The 20,748-nt window shown below is 34.9% G+C and overlaps 1 long non-coding RNA gene across 1 annotated transcript; it reads left to right on the top strand.

The window, feature by feature from the left end:
- The first annotated feature begins 3,557 nt into the window (after positions 1–3,557).
- Positions 3,558–9,807, top strand: LOC120516455. Its single transcript, XR_005630849.1, has 3 exons — positions 3,558–3,721; positions 4,131–4,216; positions 9,766–9,807. It is a non-coding gene; the product is annotated as an uncharacterized LOC120516455 (long non-coding RNA).
- Positions 9,808–20,748: the final 10,941 nt, after the last annotated feature.

Genomic DNA, 20,748 nt, shown 5'->3' on the forward strand with positions numbered 1-20,748 from the left:
GATTTTGTGAATGTGAGCTTTCAAGTTTCTCCAACACGCTATGTCACTCGATCAACTTCCTTTTGTTGATTATACCACGGTTTATTTGAACAAATAGTATGTTTTCCTTTGCCTCCACTTGGTATTCGATGAAATTCTTATATTTTCCCCGTGCTTTTCCCATTGTCTTTTCACAGAAGGCTGCGCTTAAGGGCGATTTATATTGATTTGCATATTCAAATAGGCGTAATTCTGGGAGGATTTGGGACGTTACAAAATCTGGCGTGCACGGCGTTAGTTTTCACGCTGATCGGGATTTATGTAGCGGAAGAACGTGGAAGTTGGAGTACGCACAGATTCCTGCATCTGGATTTTTCTGTGCGTAAGCACATTTCGGCTTTTGTGCTTACGCCATGTTATAGTGCGAGTTTTACGCACGGCATTATACATGAGGCCCCTGGTGATTACACGAATCAAGCACTTGCTAAATGTAATCTTATTAGTAAGGCATCTGTTATGGTCATATACACTGTAACTTGTTGAAATCCGTTCCATGGACTAGCACTCTGTTGAGTTGTAAAGCTTCAACACCAACATCAGTTAGGTCACTTATTTATCACCGTTTCTTTACGTCATCAGTTTTCTTGCATAACTAACCAGTTTGTCAATTCCATGATCGTGACATAGGCTTCAAAGTAAAGTTATACTTACCTAATAGTTACAAATGAAAGTATCCCATATTAAAAGGGTTAACACAAAACACATGGACAATCTGATATATTCAAGTTTCTGTTGATCCTAGACTGACATTCGCCTTCAACCAATCAGCTTTAAATTCAATGTAAACAAGGAAGTGTGTATAAAAATTCAAGCAAAATCCTTTGTTTGAATTAAAAAAAAATCTTACCTTTTTCATTCATAAAATGCTTGCAAAATCTTCTAAGCTTGCAGGTGAAAAAAAATGTCAATGCTTAAATATTTAAAGTAACACAGACCTTTATAATCTGTTTTAATACATACAAAATGTAAACGTTCCTACTTTCATGCATATATCCCACAATTTTGATGTCAGTGGCTAAGTTTAGAGATGAAAGGGTGAAGGTGATTGACACAAAGGTTTGTTGAATTCCTGATAATTATTGTTAGAATGCATTGTAAATGTGTTCTTAAATTGATAAACAACCAAGGTACAGTGATCCCTCGCTATATCGCGCTTCGACTTTCGCGGCTTCAATCCATCTCGGACTTTAAATGTAAGCATATCTAAATATATATCACGGATTTTTCACTGGTTTGCGAATTTCTGCGGACAATGGGTCTTTCAATTTATGTTACATATTTCCTCAGTTTGTTTGCCCAGTTGATTTCATACAAGGGACGCAATTGACGGATGGCTGAGAAGCTACCCAATCAGAGCACGTATTACATATTAAATAAAACTCTTCAATGATATCAGATATGCTTCCCGCACGCTGCTTCGCACACTTAAAAGCTCTAACAGCCCATATTGATTTTTCATTGTTTGCTTTTCTCTGTCTCTCTCACTCTCTCTGAGAAATACAGGCAGATACTTATCCATCATGCAATACCATCAGGGAGGCATATGATTGGCCCCATTATCTGCTCCTGACGGAGGGGGTGTGAGCAAAGGGGCTGTTTGCACATTGGCTGTTTGCTTAGAAGATACGGATGCGCCTGTAAAAAAATGCTGAAAGGCTACCTTCACATTGATCCCTTCATTGCGCCGCTTTATCGTGGTGCTTGCATACATAAAAGCGCAACAGCCCTATTGACTTTTGATTGTTTACTTTACTCTCTCTCTGATATTCTCTGCTCCTGACGGCGCACCTTGAAGAGGAAGATATGTTTGTATTCTTTTAATTGTGAGAAAGAACTGTCATCTCTGTCTTGTCATGGAGCACAGTTTAAACTTTTGACTAAAGGGTGTTATTTGATGTCTAGAGGGCTCTAATAATGTTAAAAAAACGTATTTAGAAGGTCGTAAACAGGTTTTCCATGCTCTAACTGCGAAAATATTAGATTTATAAATAAAGAATCCTACTTCTTGGAAATGTATTTATCTGTCTGGAGAGGATCAACCGCTATAAACGAGGGTTTACTGTATAACTGTGCGGAGAATATTTATAAACAGTGTAGGAGAGTTTCTAAGAGCTTAAAATATATAAAAATAAACATACAAACATATGGTTTCTACTTTGCGGATTTTCACCTATTGCGGGGGGTTCTGGAACGCAACCCCCGCGATCGAGGAGGGATTACTGTAGAGCCAGCAGCCATCAAATACTTTGTTAGCTTTAGCGCCAGTAGTTATCGGTTGTTTAAATATGAATTGCAACTTGAAAGCATAGCCCATACAGTAGTGTCTTGTTTTTATCTGTCCGTCTAAAATCACCCTGCAGCTACTGAACTGGATTGCATGTGCACTGACCTCCAAAGGTAAATAAAGTCATAAACACTGAGCAGCAGGGGCAGAGGGAATCAGTTACTGAAATACATTTACCAGGACTGAAATAACACCAATTATAAGAAAAGCTGAATGTAATTCATTCTTTTTGATTCATTTTCTTGTTTCACCCACATTATTCCTTAATGTATTCTAAATTTGTCAAATGTGTCTCTGTATGGAAAGCAGCCAAGTGTTTGACAACAGAAATGCAGATACTGTTTTTGGCCATCCACTTGGGATCAATGCCCAAGAGGCTTAGACATGGATGGCATAATGTTGAACTCTCCCTCCCATGTTTTGTACTGCTTTTGTTTTTTGTGTTTGCCATTTTATGTGTCAGCTGTCGTGTTCCATTTTCTTGCACTTAACTCTCTGTGTAGAAATTCTGTAGAATGACAGTATGAAAATATCATACCAAATGTCTTTGTTTTGTGCTAAATAAGGCAAGGCATTGTGTTGTTTATGAATTAGGGAAACTAAATTATAACATTTAAAAAGGCATTATTCAAGGGATGTGAAATGTGAAAAGTACAACAATCGATCAGTAGTAGTTCATTTTTGTATCTATGACTTTTTTTAAGAAACAGATAAAATAACAGAATTCCCAGAATTAAATTTAAGTTAAGACAGCTAAAAGCTGCTATGTTACATTCAAGCAGGTGCTATTGGAACAACATGTTATGCTCTGCTGTAATTATTTTAAAAATATGTTGCTAAAGCTGCAAAGTACAAAATGAAAAGGAAAACATGGCAAAACAAGGCAGGCTACTTCACATTTTTTAGAAGTGAACTGATGTGGCAATCATTTGAGCTTTGTTTAATTGTAAGACAGGGCACTGTTGCTGTGAGAGGTAAAATAAATATTTGAATTTGGTAATTGATTAACATTTGGTAAACTTAAAAAAACAAGCTTTTTTATATTTTTTTTCTATTTTCTTTGTAATGTTTGCATTTAGCTACATTATGTAATGGTTAATATTTATCATTTCAAGGATATGGGATGTCAATGCCAGCCTGGGCAACACTGGGCAAAGGTTAGGAACCAACATTAAATGGGATGACAATACCACCTGACATTAAAGAGTAAATGCTTACCATATTCCTGGCTAGATTGCTTTTTAATGTGTAGAGTTTGCAATTTTATTTTTGATATAAAAAAAGAAATCAATTGGTTCTTACTTAGTCAATATAGAGTAATTTTTTTTTGGAGCATAATTTTATATAAAAAAACATATTCAATGCTGGTTCCTGCATTACACCTGGCTTCTGGGTTAGGTAGGTTTATTAACAGATGCATAGTTAGGCTTTAAAAAAAGTATGGTACAATTTTTTCCTTTAACCATTTTATATATAAGGGTTAGTGCAGACAACACTTGCTTATTTATGTTGTATTAATGTTGTGAAAGTTGTTCAAATTCAGTATAAGTGTAATATACTCCATCCTGTAAGAAAAAAGCAAAATGATACACATTAGCATACATATTCATATATTTAAACAGCAAAAATACATTTCTTGTACTGTGTAATTCTGCCAAAAATCTTTCTGGAATGAGAATTGTAACATTTCTAAACCAAATGATTGTTTTTAATCTGGTTATGCTAATTCATCATTAAAATGCATGTACATTCTTTTAAGCTGATAGTTTTAGATCTTGCATGTATTAATGCCTATTTCTCATCTTAGGAAAATGTGCATTTCAGATACCATATTGTCATCTTAATTAGAAGATGAAAATGTTGATTTGCTTGGCGTCTCATCAAATCTTTCAGGTATTTATGCTGTTCATTTGGTATAAAATAGTAAACAAAGGTTGATATATATTATGCAATGGCTTTATTATATGAGAGTTACATGGCAAATGAACTACAAATTAGAATTTGAAGAATCTAGAGCATGCAATATACTGGATTTCTAAACAGATGGCAAAAACTTTAAACACTACCAGTTCTTCATGTCACATCAAGATTAATTATCACATGACTAAACGTGCTGATTGCACCAGGGTGACTGGACTACTCAGCAGTGGTACTCAGACTACTTTTAGAGATGACAAAGCTGTGTGATGAAACACATTTCATTAACTTAGAGACACTTGGAAAAATTACTGTCCTGAAAGTTGCAGATTCTTCTGTTTCACTTGTATTTACTGTTATCTGACAACCTGGTTTGAACCCACAAGACTAAGATTATAACTAACCAAGCACAAGAGGGTTGGCACATGTGGAGGTACATGATGAAATGGGTGATGTATCTACTGTGTCTGTGTAATGTTCATTGTCTGGTTTTGCTATTATTTATAGTTTGTGGAAGGCATGCATGCAAGAAGTGCATTGTACTGTATATGTACGATAGTAAATTTGGAATTAAAGTGAATGTAGTATAAATAAGAGGCTACATATGAACTAACTCTTCACCATATATGTATCCCTACTACATTACACATAAAAGCAAGTCAATGGGTTATGACATTTATGCAAAAAATCAAAAATGTGTTGTATATCAACTATGTAGAGCTATACCAAACATTGTTATAGTAAAGCCTGTTCTGAGCTAAAAGAGTCAAACCACCCCAGGCAAAAACTCTCATCTCTACATTCAAACATTCGGTACTGCAACATTAAAGACAAGACCAGCATGATAAAAGGTATGAATCATGAGTGTAAAAGAAAAAAGCTTCAGACTGAGAGTGGCAGATAAATCAAGGAGTACTTTTGTTGTTGAAAATTTTAACAATAGAGAACTAGCAGGGTAGTCCAGTTATCACTTGTTATAGCCACCATATAAATTAAATAGGCAGAATAAGTACTTTAAGTTATATTAAATTGTTTAAACTATAAAGAAAATGCATAAAAGTTAATATTTACCAGATCTTTGAAAAATATTGTTATTTACAAACATAAGGTTCTAACAGAAAAGTGCCTAGACATTTCCAAAGATGAGCCTAGTCTTTAAAAATGCATGGTCTACCAATGTGAAGAATGGCAGGTGAAAAGAAAGGAAACTTGTGGTACAGGAAGCAGATTTTCAATATTTGTAAGCCAGAAAACAAAAAAGAAGTCAAAAGCAAAAAAAGGTCAGTCAGATTATTATAAAGTTCGTTACATAAATGAAAAATTACTTTCAAAAAATAAAACTTTAGCACAAAATTCTAATCACATAATGAGCCTAGCAACCATGGGCAAGGTCTTAAGAGTATCTACAAACTTGAAAAGAAAAGTAGTGTGCCACCATCTTAAATAGTGACATTACACCCAGCATTTACCATAGATGAAGCACTGTTACTAATAACAAATTGACCCAAAATGCTTGTGTCTGCCAAGGGAACGACGTCCCTTTGGCTGCATGAGTTGTGGAAGTTGCTGACTTGAGGAAAGGCAGGCAAGCCAGATGTGCAGCCGAGCCATAAGTGACTTAAAGTGCCAGAGAAAGAGTAACTTCAGAAAGTTTCTTGAAGCTAGTAGAGATGCATAAAGGAGCATATGCCAACAGCCATGTGTGTGTGAGTAGAAATAGAGTGAAAAATAGAGTGACTTTGGCCTAGATTGACTCTTGCATGGGTGAAATGTTGCTGACTGGGTTATGCTGGGTTGGTGTTACTGACTAGCCAGGTAAACTGGGCCAGAATATAAAACTGTAACATTCCCAGCAGTAGTCATCTTATGACCATTTGTTTGTGGAGAGTAAAGGTAGGAGAGTGAGTGTGTTGTGACCCTTTGAAAAGCATTCTTGTTTATACAGTTTTTTTTCACTGAGTTTTTCCTTGTATTTTTGTGTTTGTGCTATTTTTTCACTTTTAATATTTGATTTTCAAATTCTCTTCTCTTGATTTTTGTCTTGTGGAACGAGGAGGACGAATTGATTTCTTGTTTATTTTTTGCTATTGTTTTCAGTTCCTTTTCATTTTGAGCCACCATACTGTACATATTGTAAATTTTCCCCAACACTAATTCTTGTTTATTGTTGAATACAGTATATGTTGCATCATTGCTGGGAACTGAGTTTATTGTGAAATGCATGACACTGGATTTTTGGTTTCTGGAAACATTTTTCTGAAGGCTGTGCATTTTCCACAACTGGTCCATTCGGGTATAGTCCAGATGCCAGAAGTTTGAATGTGTGCAGTTCCACATGGCATCACGGTAGAAAATAATGGAACAGGACAAATTCAAACACCAGAATCGTAACAATACAATCTGCAGAAATTGCAAAAGCATCAATGAGTCAGCTCAAGGAAAACTTACATTGCAAAAGCAGAACAGTAACAGAAATAAAGAGAGTACAGAGTCAACTGAGGAAGTTTTGGATGTTGTAACATGACAACTGCAGCTTTCTAGGGAATCTATCTGTCATCCCTCCCTAAATAATCCACTTAACATGCAGGCAGTGTATTGAGAGCAAATTCAATGGAAACACCTTATCTGATAAGCAACCAAAAGTGTGGAAAAGCAATTAGATGATTTTTCTACCAGAACAGCTGGCACACAATTTTTAACTTTTACCCATTAGCTCCAGGTCTGTCAATCATCCTACTTTCTTACTAAATATTAGATATGTCTCTATGTGGGATGCTAAATTTTGTATTGAATTTCTATAGTCCACATTTTTTATTAACCTCCTTTTACTAGGGGGTCATGTAAGAAATAATAAAAAAAAACCTTTCCTTCCTATAATAGGATTTTGTCAAATCCTTTTCGTTTGCCAATGGTTCTGTCAAAGGTTCAACAATCGTCTCCCTTTTCATGAGAATAAGAGGATAAAAAGTAAAATTTGTTGAAGTGTGGTATTTTACTCCAAAATATGTAATGGCCACAGTACTGATAACCTGTAAACTATGGGTCTCTCACCTAAAATATATATTAAATAAAGCATGCACAAGGAAGGAATAAATTAGGAAGACAACATACTAACAAAGGAAATGACAGAAGATCCAAAACCTAACTGGCTCAATGCTTCAAGCAAATGTGCTGGCATAGTTACCTCTGCTTATAATGTAAAGCAGCTCACTCATTTGTCCCCTTCCAAGTACTACCAAGGCACTCTTCCTTCTTACCCGCCTCTTCTCTCTCTCCCCCTCTCTACCCTACAGATGTGGCTTCTCTTCCTGCCAACATTAAGCTTTTGTACCAAATCCCCTAACAAACTAAAGATCAAACCTGTGGATTAAAAGTTCCCAAAGGGTTTATTTCCAGGTGTCCCATCCACTGGACAGGAACTACCACAAACTTCCATCTTTTCAAAATGAATTGGTTGGGGGGTGGATGTTCATTTGGGACCATTTTGGGATGCTAATTCAACCTCCCTACAAAATGATTTAAAAAAAAAACAAACTTCAGTTTTTAGCCTGTTCTGACTTCAATTTAGACTTTTAAACCCAGTCTTGTATACATAAAGTTGTAATGAAGGAATATAGTAGATTCAGAAAATAAGTTTCTCACATTTTGCTGTGTTGTAGCCTTGTGCTAAAATCATTCCAATTAATTTTTTCACAACATCTGTACCCCAGAATGACAACATGTAAACAGGATTTTAGATTTTTTTTTTTATTTATTAACAAATAAAAAACTGAAATATAACATTGACTCATGTATTCAACCCCTTTCCCATGACACTATGTTAAATGTTACAATAGGCATTAATCCTGCTGTTCCTGGTAGTTTATCATAAACAAAAGTACACCACAGGCATTTGTGTGACACCGTCACTTTCTGTGTGAATCTCTTCAGTTTATCCAGGAGACACTATATCTGCCTTATCTAGAAAGTGGTAAATAGTGTAGACATTGGCACCTCCTTACCTGAATGTTTAAAATTTAAAGTTTCAGATCAGGCGAGAGGACTTCAAAATGTGATCACTGACCTTTGGCTCTGAAATCAGGTACACCTATGAGGAACCTTGTTTCTGAAGGTACTGTAGTGTTTGTTATGAATAACACATGATTAACAAGGAAGCCCAATAGCAGTTCACTACTTGATACTGAGATTAAGCAGGTCATTTTTCTCAGTCTTGCCTCCTTTACTGCCCATGCTTGTACTGAAATCTCCCAGTAGGACTCCAGAGACAGTAGGTGTAACACATTTAGGTATGAAAAAATATTATTATGTATCCATTGTATTTGATGGCATATTGTAATGCAGAGGTTCTCACCCTGCCCTGCGGGCAATTTGAGATGTCTCAGGGGGCAATGGGGACTTGGAAACAGTCCTACAATTTTTTACTGTTTTGATTATTCACACGATGTGTTTTCATTACATTATTGTATTAAATTTCTTACAGCTACCGTTTTTACTTCCTTTTCATCATGCTTTTTGCACAAAAATGTTCCAAGAAATCATTTCAGGGCAGCCTCTGCATGGGCTCCACAGTAGCACTGGACCAATTCGTGCCCCTTTCCAAGACTCCTCTGTCAGTGGTGTGACACAGTCACTTCAACGGCTCACAGACATGCACGGTACTTTCTGGTGGCAAAGTTCTATTTTGGAGAAAGCTTAATCTTTCTTTGAATCAGATAATCTTTTGGGAATAATTTCTGTAGTTGTTGCACAGATGGAGCATCAGCTATGTTGGGGACAAAATCTTGATTCCAAGTTAGTGTGAAAAAGCGAGATCCAAAAGAGAAAGCATTCACTGTATGATCCATCATCATGTACATGCCTCAAAAACACGAGGATTTGAGCTTAGAAATGAGCTCATATTATTCTTTGAAGTTCAAGTTAAAATGGAATATTTAGACTGACTGGAAAATAAGAAATGCATTATGTGCCTTGCTTATTTGGCCAACATTTTTGAGCAGCTGAATAAACTAAATCTTCAGATGCAGGGAAAGAATACAACCATCATAAAATTAATTGATTCCTTGAAGGCCTTCACATGGAAGCTGGATAATTAGAAAAGAAAGGCCAAGGCAAGTAATGTTTAAAAAATGTGTCATAAATACTGATTATGGTTTACAGAGCCTTAAATAATCTCGCTCCATGTTATATATCAGAGTGTCTGACATCTTATATTCCAAATCCTAACCTTAGATCTTCAAAAGAGTGTCTGCTTAGAATTCCAAGAGCTAAACATAAAAGAAGTGGTGAGAAGGCCTTCTGCTGTTATGCACCTAAAATCTGGAATAGCCTGCCAATAGGAATTCGCCAGGCTGATACGGTGGAGCACTTTAAAAAACTGCTAAAAACACATTACTTTAACATGACTTTCTTATAACTTCATTTTAATTTAATCCTGATGCTCTGCATATTAAATTAATTATCATTACTATTCATGGTGGCTCCAAAATCCGTACTAACCCCCACTCTCTCTTCTGTTCTTTTTCCAGTTGTCTGTGGTGGCGACCTGCGCCACCATCACCCAATCAAAGCACTGCATTGATGGATTAGAGGCCAGAAGTCCACATGACCGTCATCATCAAGTCCTTCCATGAGAACCCTGAATACAATGAGGACTGATCATTTATGTTAGGTAGAATGCCTAGAGGGGGCTGGGTGGTCTCTTGGCCTGGAACCCCTGCAGATTTTATTTTTTCTCCAGCCGTCTGGAGTTTTTTTTTTTTGTTGTTTTTTCTATCCTCCCTGGCCATCAGACCTTATTTTTATTCTATGTTAATTAGTGTTATTCTATGTTAATTAGTGTTCTCTGATTTTAATTCTTACTTTGTCTTTTTTCTCCTTCTTCATCATTATGGAGCTACATTATTTGTATGAAAATGTGCTATATAAATAAATGTTGTTGTATCAGTTCTTATTGATGGTGGGGATGACAACATGTTTCCAGAATTTGCCAAAAATGAAATGTTGGAGCATTTGACAGCACTGGAAATTGAATTCAGTTGATATTTTCCTGAAATAAATGATGAAGAGTTTGATTTAGTGTGAAATCAATTGAAATTGTCATTTGAAAAAGTTTCTGATGATTCTCTAGATGAATTTCTGGAAATGAAGACTGATTTAGGAGCAACAGAGATGTTCGATGAAGAATAAGTCACAGTATTTTTGGCTTTTGATGTGCGATTCCTTCAAAAAAGTGGCAGAAAGAGCTTTTTTGTGTCAACATATTTTTTTGAATCAGGATTTTCAACTCTACTGAAATAAAAATGAAGGAATGAAGTAGACTAGAGGTGGAAAATGACCTGTGTTGTGCCTTTTCAAGTACAAATACATGTATCCAAGAAATGGCAAAGAAAAAACAATCACAGGATTCTCATCAACTGCAATCTTCATCTGTATAACTATAAACTGATTTTCAATACCCTGGCATTGTTTTGAACTTGTTGTTTACCAAAGTAGTCTTCAGTCTTAAATTGTTATGAATATAAGAAACAACTTCTATTCAAGTTTTAAAACTTTTAAATTTAAAGAAGTTTTAAGTTTCTTTTGGTAATAGTTATGTAAAAAAGTTTTACAAAAATAATCAAATATATATGTACTAATGTAAAAAAAATAAAATTTCAATATTATGTCTGTAATAGTTTTGATTCAATGAGGGGGATGGTATTCTGAATGTTGAAGGAGGTTCATTGGGCAAAACAGGCTGAGAACCACTGTTTTGAGTGTATAGTTTTCAGCGAAGTATAGTGTTCAGTTCAGTCCACTCTTGCTGTCTTTGCATTTGTGAAGAGAGAGAGGGTTGTGTTTCCACATTTGGTATTAATTTGAGTCTGTTAAATATGGGCATGGGACTTCTCCCAAGGTGCATCATCTGTCCACTTCTGTGTCCAGGATTATCAAAGTGCAGTCAAGGCAATAATTAGGTTTCCAACTTGGATACACTTTGTTTTAAGTAGATGCCTAGCTCTTGACCTCATTAGTCTGTGATCTTTGACATACTGTATACTAGAGCAATTCACAGCTATAGTCCACTGCTAGAAAAAAAGAAAAGGATGCATTCAGGTACCTTAGGTACTGTCTTAGTTATAGTGATAAGTTCTGTGTACTAAAAGAGTGAGATCACGAGTAAAAGCAGCTTAGAAAATGTCCTGCATAAATGCTCTGCAATATGGGGAGATCCTCAAAGCTGCCTTACTGCTTCTTCAGATCCAGACGACAAGCTAATTGAATTGGCTAGAGTATGAAGTTAAGATGTTTCAGGCTGTCTCACACTGAGAGGTGATTCAACATTTGATCTACGAAATGATTGAAGGATTACATTAACAAATTTTTATACATGTTTGCTGTTTTTAAATATAAGGATTCTATTTCTGATCCATATTTTTCATTTTGATTTACTTTTGCAAAGTTTATTTTCTTTCACAACTTTGTTTTGTTTACATGACACAGCATAGAAGCATCACGTGACCACATTCATTGTGGCAAAACAAGGGTGACACTAGGAGGTGAGACAAAAAAATAACCGGACTAGGCTCGGGGCTTTCCTGGAAAACCATCTGGAGGTCGGCTGGATATGAATCATAGAACTATATCCCCTCCTACATGCCCTCACAAGCCGCCGACTGGCTAGGTACTGTATATGCTGTGAATAGTCCAGTCAGTATTTGCACAATTGCCACGATAATGTCGGGTGCAAAAATCGAACTGTGAATCAACATCAAATTTCTCACAAATTTTCTCTTTTTTTGTAAAGCAGTTCTTGACTGACAAAAACATTCCTGTCCTCGATCACCCTCCCTAATCGCCCAATTTAGCTCCCTGTCATTTTTATTTGTTCCCGAAAATCAAAAGTGACCTGAAGAGAACACATTTTCTTCAATGGATGAAGTGAAGACAAAAACGGCAAGCCTGTTGAAGAGCCTCAGGCAAGAGTTCCAGCACTGTTTCAATCAATGGAAGATACATATGGAGTGGTGTAGAGATCCGAAGGTGGAGTATATAGAAGGTGACGATGTTTAGAATGCTGTAATTCATCAATACATTTTATTTTTACCAGTTATTTTTGTGTCTCACCTCGTATAAATCCACAAAGTTCACAACGTGCATTATCTTTCAGTGGATATATAAAGTGCTGAAAGTTCTGCTAATGTAGTTGGCTGATTTTCCAATTAGACTCCTCTGCTGCTTTTGAAATTCTGTATTGATTTTGTTTTGCTTTATGATTAACATCTTGTCTTTTTGGTCCTGGTGGCTCAATTCTATATTTAATTTGAATTTCATTTAATCTAATTTAATTTTAATTTTGACCTTTACCTTTGAAGAAGAAGTGTTTCAAATTAACAAAATTTTACTTTAAACTAAGATAAGATTTATTAATATGCCTGTAAACGTTGTTAGGGAGAAGCACTTCCCATGTTTTGCAGGAGCTGACAGGCATAAGAGGCCCTGTAGCAGCTCAACTGTAGATGGATCTTAGTGCAAGTCTGTCTTTTCAATGCAAGGGTCATACTCTGGTATTCAGCAGATTTGCACAGTTATTTGTCCAGGACAGAGTGCTAAAACAAAATAATGAAAAAGGAAGTGTCCTTACCTTACAGTTATACAGTGACTAGCCATCCCCTGCGGCTTTGCCCGCGTATTAGTGAAACAGAACAGTGAGGTGGACCACGCCCAGCTCCCTACTCCTGACGTCACTCTTCCCCCTCCCCTCGGGCTGCAGCCTCTGTCTCAGATTAGTGTGAATATATCGCTACTGCAAGCGAACTAAGAGAGAAGTTGCAAAATCAACCGGAATATTCAAGCAAATTATAGAAAAAAAGATCTAAATCTGTTAAGTAGTTCTCTCGTTTGCTAACTAAGTGGAGTTAAGGTTACGCCTCGAGGCAGACACGTGAGTGAGGAGGGCCCCGCACCAACGATGAGTGTCTCTCAGATTTGCGCTGATAAATCAGTACTGCAAGCAAACTATGATACTTAGTGTGATGAGAAAGTCGCAAAATCAACAGAATGTTCAAGAAAATTATAGAAAAAACCCAATATAATTCCATTAAGTAGTTCTCTCGTAAAAAATGGACAGACATACAAATGGGTCTAAAAAACTATAAGAAATTACGCGCTTGCACCACAAAAATTTTAAAACCGTTTCTTAACGAGCACCTATAGGCCAAGGGTAACCTACATTCCAAATTTCAAGTTCCAAGTCCTCATGGTTCGGGTGATTTCGCGATGAGAGGGTCAGTTGTATTTGGCTTTTATAAATAGTGATTAACCCAAGTGTCATAGGATGTCCAACAATTATAAATACTCATGTATTTCAGTACTTTCTCAGTACAGACTGAAACCTGCCAAAGGTAACTGCTCTGTGCTCACTTGGTACCTTGGTATAAGTATAGGAGCCTTCAAATCATCCAGAGGTTTGAGTGATTATTTAATAAAGAGAACATTCTTGACACCCGGCCAGATCACATCACTGTCTTCGTTAACCATCTTCCATCTAACTTTTAATTTCTCAGACACATAATGTGTAACAGTATAGATTATCTACGTGTCTCTCTCAGCCGGTTTGGAAGCACTTGTGCTACGAACCTGTGTGTAGCAAGAGCATGAATTTTTAGTATAGAAAATTTATTGAGAGATGTACAATAAATGCAGAGAGTGAGTGGAGTCATTTATGAGGAGATGTAAGATTGTGAGATCCTGATGAAAATAAATAAGCTAAATATCAGAACTCCAAATACACACACACAAAAAAAGAATTATGGTCCTAAGCACAAACAAAAGACCTAATAGTATTTGGTTTTATTACTCCTTAATTGAGCTAAGCAAAAGACTACTACTTTTTTTGTAAATGGGTCAAAAATAGGGCACTGTAAACGGCGGTGTTACCTTTCATAGCAGTCCCTAAATGATGATATTACCAAAGTAACAGCATGCACCACATCACCAGCTACAGGCATCATTATTAAGGCACGATATGATTGCATCAATATTAAAAAAACAAAATAGCAGCCTTCATAACTTAAACACATGCCCCCAAATGGGCCACAGTGATGTCACTGCTGTAATGATAAAAATTATTAATAACAAGATAAACAAAAGCAACACATTTCAAAATTGGACAAATTATTTAATGTTTTTAAAAAGATCAGCATGTTATCAGCACAAATCTAAACAAGAAAATGCAACAAGAGTCTAAATGTGTTGTTGAATGCTCTTCTGTGAAATGGGATGTGTTAGCATTCCAAGATATAAACTAGAATGAATTTGTCTTCCGTTGGTGGCACCAGTGCAGGTTACTTTGATATCTCCTGTACCTGTTTTTATGAGGAGGTGAAAGAGCTATTTAAACTCAAAAGTTTATTTGGACAAGAAATATTTTGCTGATATATTTAAACTTGCAATGTGATGTTGTCTTTATTCCAAAAAGCTGGTGAGATTTTTACATGCTTCTCTGTAATATTTATGATATTAAAACTGTCTTAAGTATACACTTTCTGTGCAGTAAGAACTACATAGTTCTGCTGTAATCATTTTAATCATGAGCCAAGTCCTGCAATGTAATCCACCCAGTGTGTTTATGACATGACCAAGGATACCCGTTAAAGATAACCCAGCCATCCAAATTCGCTCTTCAGTCCATGGCGAAAATGGTAGTAAATGAAAGTCATTTTGCATTTTACTGATGGGGGTAATGTCATGTAAGAAATGCAAAGTAAATTAAGGCTGAGAAAGAAATGCACTTAAAGTTTTTTATTGACACTGCTAATGTGTCAGTTGTCTTTGATTAAAATATAAAGAAAACACACTTTTTCTCGTAAGATCACTGCCAAATTTTTACAAAAGCAAATGCCACTTTTGTGTTTTCTATCAGAAAATTCAAGATTCTTTGAAGATGAATTTCAATGCGCCTATGAACTAAAACAGTGAATTCTCTGAAGCAAATCAATGTGGTGAAATGAAATAATAGAACTATAGAACTGTTTTTTGTGTACTTGTTGAAGATAAATATATTATGATCTAGTCATAGGCTATATATGCAGTTGACTTGTACATAGCCACACTTCGCTGTCTATGTATAGTTTATATTTACTCCTCCACCTAAAAGTATATTGAAAGCATGGCTGAGATTTAATGGACTTTTTCCTATTAATTTTATTTCCAATATAAAATACAATGCTAAACATTTTTTCTTGAGGTAGTACCTTTCAGCAATATATTGTATATCTTTTCAAATCACTACTCAGTTTCATTACTTGCAAAATGTAGCTTTATATGTTACATTGCATCAATTATAAAAAAAAGTATGTTTACTAAAGAAAATGCATGATTATTTATTATGTTCAAAACATAAATGTATAATACAAAATTTCAAAGAAATAGCTTACAATTTAAAAAAGTTTGCAATGGTACACTGTAAAAAAAAAATCTTGTGTGAAAAATAATAATAAAAAATAGCTAACTATACGCAAAATAATCATTACCTTAATTAATAAAAATGGGTTTTACCCTTTTTCTTGATTATTTTAATTCTAATTTAATAAAAAAATTAAGAATAATGTTAACTTATTATTTTTCTTAAAATGTAAACATTTTTTATAACTTATTCTATGTAAAAAAAATATACTGTGAATTGAACACATTTAAGTAAAGTTAAATTTAATGACAGGGCACTTCCTCTCACATCGAAATGTGAGAGGAAGTGCCGTGTCATTACATTGATTTCTTGGTCTTTACAACAACGCATTCAGCTGTAACGCTTATCCATAAGAGATATTTTACTACGAATGTGTAAGTATAAAGCATATTAATTCCGTAATGAATAACTAGTATTTCATCTCATATAGTTACAGATGTAAGCATTTGTTGTTTTCACGAAAACTTTCCCTTCATGTGGGAAACATGGCGGGCAAGGTAGCGTCTTTCTAACAACTTACCTCGTTGGTTTGCTTTAAAAAGCAAGCACATATCTCGGATAGTTACGTATGTTCATGTTTTTTTTTTATCGTTTAAAACTTTTATTTTACACAGAAAAAGAAAATGACAATTTGAGATAAGTTTGAGAACTATATGGCGTTTGTCCTAAACTACGACCTGTAAACAACATAAAAAGACGTTTGCCTAACCGTCACGGTATTATTTGACCTCTTATTTAATTAGTGTTCTACAGAGGCCATGTATTTTCTGGTTAATTTTTAACACTGATTTATTTAGTGATGTTTGATTTCCTATTTCCTATTTTATTTCAGGATTTTCGCTATCGCATACTGAAAAGTAGTGAAAAGGCGGCCATTCATTTAAGAGGACATGTTGGCGTAAATGCAGGAAGTGTTTAAAGAGCGGTGCCTGCTGCAGGATTTCACGCTTTCACTCTCTGTTTCCTTCCCGTTTCCTCATTCCTGGGACATTATTTGATAAGAGATATACTTTTTGAAGAAAGTTTAAAAAAAGAAAAGACAATTTTCATTGACAATTGAATGTTAGTAATTCAGTAAAAATTATCCTCAGACATTTGATTTAATTTTCCTTTGAAAATATAACTCCGTTGTTGTGACTCTCTGTATGTTCAAATAAATACAGATATATGGATTTTTAGCATGTATTTGTTAAGTCATTACTGTCCAGCGTTGCATACTCACTATTTTTGAGTACTTTAATTCAAATGAAAATCAGAGTAAAATGAAACCATTTTTGCCACTACTTATATTTAATCCAACTCATTTATTTTAGGTAAATTTGAGTTAATTATTAAATTAAGTTTACTCAATAGTGCAGTATATTAAATCTACTCAAAAATATTGCTTGTAATTTGTTGCCTTATTTTTTTTAAGTAATTTTAACACAGTATTTTTTACAGTGTAAAATACACACAGGATTACCAGTGCTTTTGAGTAACTGGTACAAAGCAAATGTTTAACATAGAGTATATTGTAAACGTGAAAATCTGCATGACTGTTTTTTTTTTTACAGAATTAAGGACAATTGAGCCAATTTCACTATAGCAAATTAAATTAATTTAATCAATTACTATATATATATTTGTTTTATTTGCACAAATGCCTAACAAAATGAAAAAATAAGGGGTAATTAATTAGAAATCTGCACAAAGTGAACCATGACTTTTAACTACAGAGATAAAAACATATGGTATTTATATCATCTATTTACCCCTCAAAAACACATACTGACTAAATACTAACACAAGCATACTTATTACAGTCTCAGTTCCATTGCAGAACAACAAGTGTGTTATTTTTAATTAATAATCAACAAAGCACAATGTTTATTTGCATATTCGAGTGCTCGTTAATAGGTTCCTCTTTTTTTAAAAAACACTTAATGCAATGATGTCATGCTGATGCTTTAAGATTTTAAAGTTTTCACAGTGGAAATTGCAATAAAAACATATTAATACAAATATTCCTGCTATCGTCTTCCTTAACATCTTTCATAAAATGTGTAAACACCATTATGGCACTGAGACATTTTGTAAACATGCTATGACCTTTTATGTCAAATTAAAGTTTCACATGGAATGACAGCTGCTCAATTTAAGAAAAACACACATTTTCCAAGTTTATATGAATGGAATAAATTAAAAATTAACCTTTTAAAAAATTACATAGATTTACATTTTAAAATAGCATAACATAATATTGTCAGACCCTTCAAATGCAATTCAGGTTCATAGGTAGGATCAACTGCACGGCTGAAACTAACTGTGGATAGTGCATCCACCAACAAAAAAATAATGATAGTATAGAAAGATTTGCATGGAACACACCATGTCACTGTGCCTGTTGTGAAAGGCACGTCTAGCCTTTGTGCAGCGATTGCGTGATTCAGAAATTCACACTGCTGATAAATGGTGATTTGTTTATTTTACTTTGGGGACACCCGGGGGTATTTTCCGTACGTCACTCAAAGCATCCGAGATCAGATGCCTCATCTTGGATGAGTTAATGCCGGTGAAACTCATCCGGGATAAGTCGGTTTTTCACACGCAGCCATGTAGATTAGTCCAGCTGGATCTAATCATCCGAGATGAATGCGCGCACCCGTGCTGATTGAAAAGCCCATATATATTGAGTCTAGAAAACATGATCAGCAAGTCCTTCATAGGCTGCAACAAAACGACGAAAGAACGGGCGCATTTTTTCACACAAGCGGAGCAGGACCTTTTACTCGAAGGATATGAAGAATTTTAAGATTTAATATGCACAAAGGGTAACACTGCAAAAGCAGCCCAAGCCAGAAAAGACGGCTTGCAAAAAGTGGCCGACAAATTCAAAGACTAAGTAGTGTGCATTGTACTTACTGAATGCAGCATTTCATTTCCTATGTATCAGATTATTATTTAATATATCATAATTCCAGATCAAATGTGAGCACAAGGAGAACATGGGAACAGGTTAAAGTGAAGTACGAGAATATACTTCAAACTAGTAAATATAGGTATACAACTATTTAAAGAATTTTTGACATAAAGAATCATATATAATATAAAAACTATATTATATTTATTAAAATATTAATTTTAAAGCTAATAACAAGGCAGGCAAGCAAAAAAATAGGTGGACGTCCACACGGTCCATTTCTAACCCCTGCAGAAGAACTGGCTCTCCAATAAATGCCCATCACCCTGATTCTGAGGGCATTCCAGGGGGAAGCTCCTCCTCAAAACCAGTGGCAGGATGCAGTGGTCACTTCATTTCAGGTAAAGGACGGTCATTGCATATATTTGTCCTCAATGTGTGCCATAGGTGTGTTCCATATAGCCCTCTTTTTTTTTTTTTTGTTGGGTCGGTTGCAGGGAATGTGATATTCCTAGAACCTGTGTCTGACCAACGAGATATTGACGAAGGTCAAATATTTGATGAAGACACTGTGTCTGATTATTCGTCAGGAGGAGAGGTACACTCTAAAAACTACTGTTTTGGGCCAACAAAAAAAATTAACGCAACGCTCTGCATCAAGCTTTTTAAGTTACTACAACCTCTGGTTAAAATTACGTAGAACCAACCCACAACATTGAGTAACTGGAAAAGGTGTTTCCTTCAGATCTTAAATTGCTTTTAAGCACCATCAGCTTAAAAAATTATAGGGTACACAGAACTTTTTAAATTCACTGCACAAAAAATTAAGTTGTCCCAACTAATTTATGTTACATTTTTAAAGACTCTTTTAAGTTCTACGTACTTAATTGGTAATATATTTTAAAGTTGTGATGATGTAAAAAATGAAGTTGGTGCAATTAGTGTTTTCACACTACAGTATTATTTTCAGCTTCATCAAGTTTAATTATTTATTAAATTATTAAAAATACAGCCACTTAAATAATGGAAGTGTTGCAAAGTTTACTTTATTGGAAATATAACATGGCATTTTTACATTTTTCAACATCTTTCAAAAACTTTGACTAACAAATAGCCATACTACAGTGGTTTGAAAGAAAAGTGTTGTTAGAAATTGCTGTACTTGAAATTAATTACTTTGCCACTTGTTTTTAGTCCATCAAGTTCAAGGAACAGTTTCTGAAATACTTTGTATGTACATTTGAGATCCTTGGGATAGCTCAGATTCAGAGCATATATTAATACCCATGAGCAAAGCACAGCACCTTAAGACATCAATTCCATCCAGGATTTTGGCTCCCTCGATCACAATGGTTCCATTGTTCGCATCCTGGTCTTTGATGATGGCAATGTTCAATACTTGCCTGTCAAGGTTTGCTTCAAACTCTTCAATATCCTGACAGAACAAAAGCAAAAGTATATTAAGAGGTTTAGTAAAACAGAATTGTGTTATTACTGTTGACGTTATTTTAACCATTCCAACACACGACCATACATATCTACTTACATGAACTGAACATGAGCAGTGAGTAGCATTGCCATCACACAATAGCTATGGAGACAAATTTAACTCGCTTTTTTTGTTTGTTTGGGTCAAAAGTGCCAATATGAAGTATTACAAGAGCAGTAAAGCTTACTAGAATCTTCATAGTGGCAAAGTTGGTCAGGTATTAATCCACCAACAAGAAAAGACGGTGTTTGGCAGCCTAATCAGAAACCTGAATATGTCTGGACTAAGCATTAAGTCAATACATTCATAATTTTTTTTTCTCAGTTACAAATGGAACAATGGTCAGATCGATTTCCAGGATTTAGCAAAATGCTGTTGTGCTTATTTCTATTATTTAATGAAGTCTTCTTACATATACTGTGTTAAGTTATTCTCTAGCATTATAATGTGTCATTCTTTAGGAAAGTGAGAATGTTTAATCTATTTGTGATGTCAAATTTTGTCACTGTAGAACTTACTTTCAACTTTCAATTCTTTGGTTGAGGTCTGCAGAGAACAATTTCCTTTTTTAAAATGTCATCTCTTACTTTAGGCATATCAAAATAAAAGTTATGAAAACAACACATTTTTTTAAAAATAACCACTTTACAAGTGAAACAGGTTTTCAGTAACAA

The sequence above is a fragment of the Polypterus senegalus genome, chromosome 16 (assembly GCF_016835505.1).
Source record: "Polypterus senegalus isolate Bchr_013 chromosome 16, ASM1683550v1, whole genome shotgun sequence".
NCBI classification, from domain to species: Eukaryota; Metazoa; Chordata; class Cladistia; order Polypteriformes; family Polypteridae; genus Polypterus; species Polypterus senegalus.